The sequence below is a fragment of the Lissotriton helveticus genome, chromosome 4_1 (genome assembly GCF_964261635.1).
Source record: "Lissotriton helveticus chromosome 4_1, aLisHel1.1, whole genome shotgun sequence".
NCBI lineage: Eukaryota > Metazoa > Chordata > Amphibia > Caudata > Salamandridae > Lissotriton > Lissotriton helveticus.
This window is the reverse complement of record NC_136063.1, coordinates 1719863797-1719877590: the sequence shown is the minus strand read 5'-3', so window position 1 is coordinate 1719877590 and position 13794 is coordinate 1719863797.

The following is a 13794-nucleotide window of genomic DNA, read 5'->3' as shown; positions in this document are numbered from 1 at the left end:
GGATTTGCACGAAACTTGGCAAAATTGTAGGGACTGGTAGCCCGATGTGCCTTTTGTAGGTCTCAATATATGTGCTCCAGTGGATTTTGAAAAATTAACGTTTAAAAAAAGATATATATCTGTAAGCGCGGACCAGGCAGCGCCCCGGTTCGCGGACCTTACGCGTATCGGAACTTCGCGTAGCGAAGCTGATTGGTTCTCCGGTGTCTGTCAACATTCTAAACAGTCCGGAGCGGCCGCCATCTTGTCTCTCGGTAGGATTGAGAGACAAGAGGAGGCCAAAACAAAGGGGAAAATAACCATAAGGGGGCATAGTAGATCCTCCCTGACCCCCTAGGTTTAATGTGGAGGCTTTAAAAGGGCTACCGTGGGTAGCGCCCGGTCCGCGAACCGGGAAGCGTTCTGGGCAGCGTACTGCAATGAAAAATGAATGAGAGACTTTTCAAATGCAGTATGTTAATTGATTGTTGGTTTTGTTGATTATTTTTTATTTTTTTTAGTTTTTTAAGCAATTATTTATTATTGTGATTGTGGTTGAAAATGTAATAACATTTCTAACATTTAACTAGTTTATTAATTACATATAAAAATGATTAAAGACTCAAACAATTTTTTAATATTACATACAATTTTATTTTTCGGATTGTTTTTCAAAATTTAATAGAACGTCTAGCATTTGACTGTCCGATATGTCCTCTTGTTGAGTGAACATAAGTTCCCACATTTGACCGTCATCATAATGAAGTAAATGATCCACAGATTCTACACATTGAACTAATTCATGGTCCCGTGATTCATCCATGAAATCTGAGTCATCATTGTCCTCAATATCTTTTTCTGTGTTGTTCTCCAGAACAATTTCAAAGGAAACATTCTGCTCACCTTCCATTTTCTTGCTGTAATTTGCATAAAAAATAAATATATCAGTAGAGATAGGGCACTGTTGGGTTTAAGTTCAGACAGGTACTTGTGAGTTTATAACAGAGAAGTAATCTATGGGCACTGTATGGTTTCAGGCGTGAAGTAGTACTATTAAAAAGTGCCTGTGAAGAAGCCTAAGTAAATTCATAATTATACCACAGAAACCTAAATCAATCCATAATTATAATAAAGAAGCCTTTCTCAATGTCTAACTCTTACAGAGGGATAGTATATAACTATCTGAAAATGTTTTCAAATTTATAAAATAATATCTCACCTTCTAAAAATAAGTTTAAGTTGTGAGTGAAAATGATCTTGCAATGTAGTTCAGGAAGTAGTAGTCAAAATGGCTGTGTTTCTCTCTCTTCCTTTATATATATTCAGGTACATAACCAATCAAATGTCAGGTAAAAAAAGTAGAAAATGAAAGTAACATTTTCATTGGTTGTCAATTCCAACACTTCAGATGTGTTTTGTGAAGTAATTTACCTCAGGGTATTTAGAGAGGTCTACAGGCTAAATGGCTAAATGGAATTCCAATCAAATTTGTGAAAATGGTAGGGATTGGTATGTAGTATGAGCTAATCTATATTTGGTGAAATTGTCTCCAGTAGCTTTTCTGTGAACTACTTTCCCACCTTTTTTGATGGTGCGCTTCCCAGGGAGCGACCCGGTACGCGAACCGTTGAGCGCCTCGGTTCGCGGACCTTAAGCGTTCCAGGAGTCCACCATTTTGTGTTTCGGTCGAATTAAGATACAAGATGGAGGGCAAATAATGTTCAGAATGGGTAGAAGGGGGCACGGTAGAGTTATCTTGACCCCCTAGGTTTTCTGAGGGTGGCTGAGGAGGCTTATATGTGCGAAAAAAAAACATTTAAAAAAAAAAATTCGCGAGGTTAGCTCCCGGCTCGCGTACCGGGTAGCGGCCCCGGTAGCGTACTTTGTTGAAAATTAGTGAAAAATTTTAGAGTTAAATAATAATTATGAGTGATCAGATGTAGGGTAGCTCTGAGAAGAGCTTTTGGGTTTATGGTACATTTAGGTACTTATAAGTAGGTACCAATGCACATTTTTAAATTCAGAGTGAAAATTCTGTTGCCCTCATCTGAGAAGTGAACTCCATCTCCTCTGTAGATATCTTGCATGTAGTAACGCAAGTTATTGTTGTACAGGGAGCCCATTCCATGGTCTCTCATGTAAGCTGAAACAGATTTGTTTACATGCTTCCTCGACTTCTCAATTTGTGGACAAAATTGGTTTGACCACCTCCATTTCTGTCTTTGGCATATATTTGAATATACCAAGGCAGTCTGAGGAAAAAGTGCCATTAATTGCTCAAAGGTGTCCTTTAAAAGCATTTCCAGACCTACACCAGTCAAAGTGCCCAAGTCATTACCTCCACAGTGCACAATTAACAGGTCAGGTTTTGGCAAATGCATAAAGGTTTTCACCAATGGTATCAATTGGTGACATTTTAATCCTCTGTGGCCAAACCACTTAATTTCCACATCTTGTAAATTGAGGTTAGGTAAATTCCTGCTTTCAACGTACCTTTGAGCCCAGTGAATATAACTATGTCCAACAATCCAGACAGAAAACATGGTGAGAGAAGGTTCTCCTGCAGTCAGATGAAGTGTGGCAATGAAATGGCAGTTGAAAAAATGAGAGTGTAAAATGAAAAAAAAACTGTGGAGTTTCTGTGTTCATGAAGCAGTAACAGTGATTGGTGGATTTTGATTGATGAAAACAGAAAGTTAGGGTGCACAGATGTGTTCTTTGAAAGATGTATTTTGAGTGGTCAATAAAAAATCATTAAATGAAAGAATGCACTGGATATGCAGGTGCACTGAGAGTTCAGAGTTCAATTGCAACATTGTTGTGTGAACTTGCAAACACCAGAAGTCTTCCAAGAGGTGGTTGCTATGGAAAATAGGCAGAAAGGGCAGAGGGGGGAAGGGTTTTCATTTGAAAAAAAGTGAGGGAAGAGTTTTGATTGGGTGACATGAGAAATATGTGTGAAGAAGTACAGCATTTCTGTGCTTTTGATAGGTGCAGACTCTGGAGTGCATACCTTTTGCTCTGCTGAAGACAAATTGGTGTGTTTCTGAGACTGTTTTCAAACTCAAAGTATTTGCTAAGGTGAGAAAATATTTCTTTAATTTAGATAGAGAATAGTGTGCTTTAAGGAGAAAATTATGAATTATGTGGCGCAAATTGCTTGTAAATATGCTCCCACATGTGCATGGAAAATTTTGATTTTGAATGTTTGTGTTACATAGCCATGTTAAAAGTGACCCAACCATGCTGGAAAGGCAATCAAAAAATGCTTTCATGTGTTTTAATGACATTTTAAGTCATTTTCCCATGTGCAGTGTTTTGAAATTATGATTTGAAAATCGTTTTTGGGGAAAAGGAATTGTTTTTAAATTCATGACAAGGACATAATGGTGTATGCTTCTTTATAAGGCAATTGACTGTCCCTGATGTTATTTTTCTCATTTTAGTGTAAGACCTTTCTCTGTGGCGCAAATTGCTTGTAAATATGCTCCCACATGTGCATGGAAAATTTTGATTTTGAATGTTTGTGTTACATAGCCATGTTAAAAGTGACCCAACCATGCTGGAAAGGCAATCAAAAAACGCTTTCATGTGTTTTAATGACATTTTAAGTCATTTTCCCATGTGCAGTGTTTTGAAATTATGATTTGAAAATCGTTTTTGGGGAAAAGGAATTGTATGTAAAAGAATGTAAAATGTAAAAGAAGAGATTGTGGTCAATTCTGATCAAAGATTTTGCAGTTTGTTAAATTCTGTGTTAGAGAAATGTACCACTGATAGAAGAGACATAGAAAGTGTGTCTGAAATTCGAAATCTGTTAGACAGATGTTCAGGCCAAACACAATTCTCTCAAAATATTCAGCAAGATTGTCAGGAGTTTTTAATGTATATGCTTGATGTATTACATGCTGAAGGTGTAGATGTAGATCAGCTGTTTGGGCTTTCTTATCAATGGCAGCATGACTGCGAGAACTGTATGGTATCAAGTACTACTAGTGTAGACTCAGAAAGATTTATATATTTAACTTTGCCAGACAGTAAATCAGTCTCCTTTAATAAGCTAGTAAAAGCAGCTGATCACAACATGGAGTGTAGCCAATGTAAATCTGAAATGATGTCCACATTATTTATACAAACATATGGCCAGTATGTCATTTTAATGTTCCAACGATGTAGGCCTGATGGAACAAAATTGACAACTTTAATTAAAAATTTTGTAGCTTCGCAGTTGTCAATATCAGGAAGGACTTTTGTAACTGCAGCAATTATATATCATGACGGCCCTTCAATAACATCAGGACATTACACAGCTTATTTAAAGTCTAGAAATGGCTGGTCATTCTGCAATGATTCTGTTTTAATTTTCAAAAAAAAATTGCCGTATGACCTTAAAAACTCTTACCTGGTGTTTTTAAAACCAAAATTTTAGGGAAATAATCTCGGGATGTGCTCTGTGGAATTTCAAGAAGTTCTAATGGCTCCTACACAATTTGGCCTTGAGGATAAGTGTAGTTCAGAGACATAACTTCTAACCATAGGACTGGACATTATTGAGAAATACGTGCACTTTGAATGAGTTCAGAAAAACTGTTTCTTTTTATAAACTAATTGAAGCAGCCAATCAAAACATGGAGTAGAGGGAATGTAAGTCTGCAATGCTGTCTACTGTTTTACATTGCTTTGTGATTAAAAGTGATGTAGAGAATTAAATAATTGTAGTAGTCATAGAGGTAGTGTAAGTCTGCTTGTAGCAGTGTCATAGGAAAAGTAGAACATGACTGAGCAAGAAGGGGAAGATATTACTATTCCAGGATTGTGAAAATAATCTTCAACATTTTAATTCTGAAAGTTGCGGAAATGCCAAATGACGGGATTGGCTTACAAGAAATCCAAGAGTTATAAATGGCTCTGACTAGATTTGGCCTTGTGGAAAATTGTGGTAGAGAGCAAGAAGTCATTTATTGCATGTAACGTGTTTTTAAAAACGATGGAGATTTTCTTTCAGAAAGTGGCGGGCTGAAAGTAATAACAGCACAAAAGAGTGTAAGCTGTTCATAGGACCTCCTTGGACGTCATGGAAAGTAAGTTAACTTTAAGGAGTTCTGAATTTTGATTTCTGATGTTGTATGGGTTTTTTAAACACAATCATTTTGATTGTGGTTTTTTTTCCCCGCTGTTACATGATGAATACCTTCAAGTCACTGTTTTTAGTGAATTTTGATACATTCTGAGAACAGCAAAAATAAACCATTTAACATGTATAATTAATTCTGTACTGTTTGCATTTATGATGTATATGTAGAACTGTGTAGGAGGCATGGAGAAGGTGAGGCTTCTGTAAGTGTCAAAGTTGTTGCATGCAGTGCTGCACTTCTGCGTATTCTTTCATATGCTAGACTACATCTGCACAATGAGATACCTAAGCAAAGGAAACACAAGTGATGTGATTGTGAAATGAGCAAAATAAATTGCATGTATTTCAATTACATCACCTGTGTTTCCTATCATTACGAATCACATTGTGCAGATCAAGTTTAGGTCTGTCCAGGGAAACATAGGAGGTTTGGACTTTGTTGAAGATTGCAGTGGACATGACTCACTTCATTGGTAGACCTTCACATGTATTATGTCCTCTATTCTCTTCAACAACTCGAAATTTCATCTGCAACCCTGAGTAGGCCTCACCTGAAACAAAACTCTGGATAGTAGACATCTTATTGGCATCCTGAAGCAATTATTTAAAATTTTAGTGTCTTGCAACACTTTTCTGAAACAACAGCAATGCAAAATATGCACCATGTTTTAAGATAGGCCTCACTTCATCTGCATCAAGATACTGTTAGTTTAAAATGTATATCTTTAGGACTGTGTAGCTTCTGTAAGTGTCAAAGTTGTTGAAAAACTGTTTGTCCTTCAATCTTTGCCCTTGTCTTTTGTAATTTTTTAATACATGTTTTTATATTTTTCAAATGTTTGTTCTCTCTTTCACAGATTGAAAGTATAAAAACAAAAAGTGAGTAATTTAACGACAATTATAAGGTAAATATTTTGTACTCTTTTCGTTACATTTCTATCACATTGAACTACTATTAGTTCCACTGCTTCATTTCTTTAATCCTCAGTTTCCTGCCTTTGCTACTTCCCTCATTCCTTTCTCTATTACCTACTTACTCAACTCCTTCCACTCTTTTTCTCAGTCCCTCTCTTCTCATAGTTCCTCACTCTTGTTCACTCACTCCGTCTCTATTACTCTTAGTGTCTTTGACTGATCACTGTATCACTATTTGTTCATAATGCTTTCTCTGTGTAGTTGAAGCACACTAAGGGGCATATTATGAATACAGCCAATAAAATTATTGCTCTTTTTATTGGCAGAAAACTGGTGCAAAAGCGGCTTTAGCGGCAGTTTTCTGCCGCAAAAGCAGCTTTAGCGACACATTTCTGCCGATAAAAGCTGCAAAACTTTTATTGCCTATGTTGATAATATGCCCCTATGTTATTTACATTAGGGCTGTACATAAAATGCCGTGCGATAATTCACTCTAGTTTTACTTAGGCTCTCACAATGTTTTTAAGTAACGTGACAGCTGCAACATATTTAAGTGCCCAGAGAGCTACAACCACACTTGTGAACAGCATTTCTTACCCCGCTCGGTAGGCGGGGTCATGACTTCATTCAAATGGTGAACAATGGCATGGGAGTCAAGAGCATCGCAGAGTAGGGTTATAAGCTGGCCGGTGCTTGTTCTACATTGGCATGCAGCTCTCCCTTTGAAGACTAGATTCCTGTTTGTATTCCCCAGTCTAATATAAACAAGCATTTTTTATACTGCAATCAAAATAAAATAAAGCGGAACAGGACCGTAAATTACGTGTGACGTACATTGCATACAAACTGAGGATTCACGTGTGTTTGTCTATACACTCCAGCACCCGCTTACACATACAGTGGTACCTACACAGCAGCACACACACACTAACAAACATAGATAGATACACAGCACAGCGTGGGACACGCACACAAACACAGTGGCTCACACACGCACACTCACAGTAGGCCACATACAGTAACTCGCTGTACACATACGCGCACACACACGCAGTACATCACGCTCCACATACACAGGCACTCAAGGTTAAATGCACACGCATAAAGTGGCACAAACACAGAGTGAGTCACACACAACTGCAAGGTCAGTAATTGTCAGGTACAAACCCACTCGCAAACAGCGTGACTCACAAGCGCAGTAATGCATACCCTCACACTGTTACATGCTTAAAGTGGCACACAGTCTAAGATGCAGTGACACATAGACTATTACTATGAAGCACACACACTTAGATAGACATACCTAGGCACGTGCACACGAGCACTCCTAATTTCAGATTTGGACATAGCATTCGCTGAGTTTTGTAGTCTGAGAGGCATTTGAAACACTCAACCACCTGCCTTTAGCTCATACACTCAGAAGGTGCCAGCACAGGGCTCCCTCCTATATCCGCCTTAATGCGCTGTTGTTCTGCCAATTAATTAGCCTCCGAGGGTGGGAGCGGTCGCTCTTGTGATCCCTCCGCCTGCCGGGAGGCTCGGGCACATTACAGACGGAATAGCAGTGGTCCCCACGCCACCAGCTGCCTAATAACTGAGCTGCCTGCAGCCCGGCAGAGCACAGCTGGCACCTGCCCCACCAGGCTCGGCACCAACAGCTCCCCTAATCAGCCGGGCCAGCCGGCCACTGCGAGCCGCTCTTTAGTGGGCAGATGGTGTGACTTTGGACACTTTTACCTGCGTTAAAGTATTGCATGCCTCCCTCGCCCCCCCCCTCACTCCCCTCAAACTATACACCCCTGCTTTCAAGTGGAGACTGGAGGGCATCTTACTCATTCTAGAGACTAATTACAACTCTGATTTCTAGTGTTTATTTGGAAGGGGCATAGAAGTTGCAATTGTGTGTTGCATTATTTCTTATCAAGCACGTAGCAGCAAACACCTGGGTAGGTCAAATGCATGAGAGTATTTTTCTAGGGTTTATCCCAAGCTCAAGCATTTAAAAGTACTTTGAGATGTGATAAATGTCCAAGATCACACAGGGTGTGCCTGCAATGACACTGTAATTGTGCCCAGCTATCAGGTTTTACAATTTGCACTTCAGCCGCTGGATGGTAGGTAGGACTTGTAAAGTGTGCCCAGGATCACACAGTGTGGTCATGCAGCAGTTTAATTGTCTACTGGACCAATAAAACTAACATTGTCCAGTATAACAATCAAAATTGCTCTCCAAAGACACCAGGCAAAGCAGACGCTCCCTCAAACAGATCACCAAGCGCAATTTACCCTACTTACAGCCTAGCCTGTTCTCTGTCGAGACTTTAGCAATCTTTAGAGCACAAGATAAGGTCTTTTCACATGGAAGAGTCAGACGTATTGCAATTCTACTTAAGAAACAAGCATTGGCATAGACAATAGGTCTCGCCTTTGGGACCTTATACGTGTTTAGCCATGCAACAGTTGATGTTGCTGCACCAAGGACATTATGCTGCATAACTAAATACTTAGAAGGTCCCAAAGGCGAGACCTATTGGCTATGCCAATGCTTGTTTTTCTTTCACTTCGTTATCTATTTTGTTTTTCACAATTATACCCTCTTCTGTCTTTTCTTCGGTAAATAGATCTATTAAACAGTATCTCTTCTTTACTCCCTATAGCTGTCTTTCTTTTAACATCACTCTCTGTTTACTTTCCTTATACTTACACTTTTTTAAAAAAAAAAAAAATTTTTGGGTTAGCTCCCGGTCCGCGTACCGGGAAGCTAACCCGGGAGCGAACCAAAAGAAATAGAGCTTGCCAGAGTGCTAAACATTGTAGCAATTTTTTTTGAAAGGGAAGGTAGTTCTGAAAAGAACTTTTTTTTTAATATTTTTGTTGTTTTATATTTTTTTTGTATTTTTTGAACATTTTTTGTTTTTTTTGTATTTTTTGAACGATTTTATATTTTTTTTGGTTTTTTGGGGGGGGGGAAACAACAAAAAACAGGCGTTGAAAAGGGCTCAACAGGAGCAAAAAAAAATTACTGGGGGCGGTTAGGGCAATCATGGTGTTCATATGCAAGGTTGAGTGCATTGATGCTCATGTTGCCACAAGCTAATAATGCACGACAGTGCATACATAAATGTATCATATGCCCAAAATTTTGTTGGATATTTGGCACAGTTTCCCGTGCCTCCTCTGGTGTTAAAGAAACCGATGTTGTTGGTCTCGCCACAGGAGTTGGTCTAGGATTGTCCATCATATCCCTTAATTCCGCCCGGCTGTAATTTAGGGGATGTTTCCTCGTCATGTGCCTATGCATGGTGTGATTACCATAACTGTATTTTTTGTCCGTCCCTCTGGACAATTGTTCCTTGCATATGAGGCATGTTGCGTACCTGGCATTGACCTTTTTTTGGCCAGGAGGGATGGAAAAAAACTGCCAGATGAAACTGGCTTTCTTTCTTGAAACCCGGGGCAACTCTTCCAGGAATTGTGGTTGTTCTCCCTCCTCATCCATTTCTTCATCTTCCTCCTCAGTGTTGGTAACCACCTGGGGAGGTGGTCCTCTCTTCCCATGAGGAGGTGGAGGTGGTGGTGGGGGTCCACCAGCTGAAGCAATCAATGAAGCCATTTTCACACAAGCAAAATAGGTCTTCCAACAAGCAAAATAGGTCTTCCTCTCACAATAATGAAAGTCAGAGTGAGGAAAGAAGGAGTGGTTTTCATCATTTGGAAAAAACAATACTTCTCAACCAATGAAAAGTGTTATTTTTAGGTCACCTGACCTAGCCTTCCATAATTATGAAACTAAAAGTGAAATGAACCAATGAAAAGTTTTATTAACAAGTCACATGACCTCTCACGCTCATGTTACGCGCTGCGGAACGCTCCCCGGTTAGCTTCCGGGTCGCTCCCCTTCGCGCCGCGGTCCGCGCCCCGGGACACTTCCGGGTGCGCTAACGCGATACGTCACAAGACGCATTTCGCGTCAACGCGATACGTCGCGCTTTCGCGCCGCGGATCGCTTCCGGGGAGTTGCGTTTCGCGCCTCGGTCCGCGCCCCGGGGCACTTCCGGGTGCGCTAACGCAGTACGTCATAAGACGCATTACGCGGCAACGCGATACCGTCACTATGTTGATTTCTTACCGGTTCGCGGACCGGATCGCGGAATCAAATTGAGCTAACGGGAAGCTTCCCGGTTCGCGGACCGGGAGCGAAACAAAAAAAATATTTAAAAAAAATTATTAATAAACATATAAAATATATTTTTGGATTTAAAGAAGAATAAATTTTACAGCTATAGATATTAGCTTTTAAAAAACCAATGAAATTCATTGAAAAAACCATAGGTTATAGACCATATATAGTTAGGAATTAGCATTTACAAAACCTTGAAAATTCACTGAAAAAAACATAGGTTATACACCATATATAGTTAGGAATTAGCATTTAAAAAACCTTATTTTACTCACACAAAACCAATGAAATTCCATATATAGTTAGTTGTACTAACTATATATCGCGCACCCGCAATCCACTGCTGATCATGTCACATATTACATCATTCATGACATGGTCAGTGACATCACTGATGACATCACTGATGACATCTCAAATGACATCACTGATGACATCACTGATGACATCTCAAATGACATCACTGATGACATCACTGATGACAACATCCAGTGACTGTATTTTTCTGTAAAGTTAAAATATGTCTTACATATTTAAGAATGAGTGGATGTATAAGTGTCTGGATGAAGGATTTAGTAGGTGCATGACTGACTGTATGAGTGAGTGGTTAAATGTGTCTCACTGAGTGCATGGGTTAGTGACTAAACTGTCTTAATTTGTGCATCATTATGTCTGTTCTTCTGTAAACTGCTGCATGTGTTGATCAGTAGCTATATGAGTAACTATATGGGTTATTGATTGGTTGCCCAAGCATTTCTATGGGACACTGAGTGTGTGTGTGGGTGGCTGGGAGGTGTATGACTCTGTGCATAGATGTATGGGTTCAAAAGTGCATGTGGAAACAGCTGTATGGGCGGTTGACTGTGTGCATGACTGTATTGGTGAGTGAATAGATATCTCAGTGCTACATGTCAAAATAAGTACATATGTAAAATACAGTACATGTGAGAGTTGACGTATATAAATAACTGTGCATAAGAGCCAGTGAATGTGTGAGTGGCTGTATGGATCATTGTGCACTTGTATCCAGGATTGTATAAGTGAGTAAATATGTTTTAGTATATGTTTGAATAAGTAAGGTGTGTATAACTGTATAGTTGAGGAAATGGAGGTGTGATTGATTCTTTGCATAACTGACTAGGTGTGTAAGTAACTCCATGGATGAGTGACAGTCTGTGAGTGTCTGTTTACACTGAGTGTATCTAAGGTTATATTAGAGTCTGAAGAGGTTCATCGTATTATCACATGAATGATGTCATCAGTGATGTGATCAGTAATGTCAAATGAGATGTTATCAGTGATGTCATCAGTGATGTCATTTGAGATGTCATCAGTGATGTCATCAGTGATGTCATTTGAGATGTCATCAGTGATGTCATCAGTGATGTCACTGACCATGTCATGAATGATGTAATATGTGACATGATCAGCAGTGGATTGCGGGTGCGCGATATATAGTTAGTACAACTAACTATATATGGAATTTCATTGGTTTTGTGTGAGTAAAATAAGGTTTTTTAAATGCTAATTCCTAACTATATATGGTGTATAACCTATGGTTTTTTCAGTGAATATATATATATATATATATATATATAAAAATATACGCTGAGAGAAGGTCTGCCACTCTGTCACAAGGATGATGTCATCAGTGATGTCATCAGTGATGTCATTTGAGATGTCATCAGTGATGTCATTGGTGATGTCACTGACCATGTCATGAGTGATGTAATATGTGATGTCATCAGCAGTGCATTGCGTACGCGCAAGTTATAGTTAGCTGAACTAACTATAACGGGGGAATTTCAAAGGTTTTGTATGAGTGAAATGTCCAGCTAACTATCACATGTGTGAAACCTATGGTTTTTTCAGTGAATTTCTAAGGTTTTTTAAATGCTAATTCCTAACTATAACGTGTGTGAAACCTATGTTTTTTTTGGTGTATATATATATTCACTGAAAAAACCATAGGTTATAGACCATATATAGTTAGGAATTAGCATTTAAAAAACCTTATTTTACTCACACAAAACCATTGAAATTCCATATATAGTTAGTTGCACTAACTATATATCGCGCACCCGCAATCCACTGCTGATCATGTCACATATTACATCATTCATGACATGGTCAGTGACATCACTGATGACATCACTGATGACATCTCAAATGACATCACTGATGACAACATCCAGTGACTGTATTTTTCTGTAAAGTTAAAATATGTCTTGAGTGGATGTATAAGTGTCTGGATGAAGGATTTAGTAGGTGCATGACTGACTGTATGAGTGAGTGATTAAATGTGTCTCACTGAATGCATGGGTTAGTGACTAAACTGTCTTAATTTGTGCATCATTATGTCTGTTGTTCTGTAAACTGCTGCATGTGTTGATCATTAGCTATACGAGAGGCTATATGTGTTATTAATTGGTTGCCCAAGTATTTCTATGGGAGACTGAGTTTGTGTGGGGGTGGCTGGAAGGTGTGTGACTCTATGCATAGATGTGTGAGCAGTTTATTCACTAGGTGTATGAGTTCAAGAGTGCATGTGGAAACAGCTACATGGGCAGTTGACTGTGTGCATGAGTGTATTGATGAGTGAATGGATATCTCAATGCTACATGTCATAGTAAGTACATATGTAAAACACAGTACATGTGAGAGTTGGCATATATAAATAACTGTGCATGAGAGCCACTGAATGAGTGAGTGGTTGTATCGATCATTGTGAACTTGTATCAGGGATTGTATAAGAGAGTAAATATGTGTTAGTATATGTTTCAATAAGTAAGGTGTGTTTAACTGTATAGTTGAAGAAATGGAGGTGAGATTGTTTCTTTGCATGACTGACTGGGTGTGTGAGTAACTCCATGGATGAGTGGCAGTGTGTGAGTGTCTGTATACACTGAGTGTATCTAAGGTTATATTAGAGTCTGAAGAGGTTTATCGTATTAGCACAAGAATGATGTCAAATGAGATGTCATCAGTGATGTCATCAGTGATGTCATTTGAGATGTCATCAGTGATGTCATCAGTGATGTCACTGACCATGTCATGAATGATGTAATATGTGACATGATCAGCAGTGGATTGCGGGTGCGCGATATATAGTTAGTACAACTAACTATATATGGAATTTCAATGGTTTTGTGTGAGTAAAATAAGGTTTTTTAAATGCTAATTCCTAACTATATATGGTCTATAACCTATGGTTTTTTCAGTGAATTTTCAAGGTTTTGTAAATGCTAATTCCTAACTATATATGGTCTATAACCTATGGTTTTTTCAGTGAATTTTCAAGGTTTTGTAAATGCTAATTCCTAACTATATATGGTCCATAACCTATGGTTTTTTCTGTGAATTTCATTGGTTTTTTAACAGCTAATATCTGTAGCTGTAAAATGTATTCTTCTTTAAATCCAAAAATATATTTTATATGTTTATGAATCATTTTTTTTTTAAATATTTTTTTTTCTTCGTTCCCGCTTCGCAAATCGGGAAGCTTCCCGTTAGCTGACCTTGATGCCGCGAAATAGACCGCGAGCCGGTAAACGTTTCTTTACCGCAAGTGCCGCGTTACAAAACA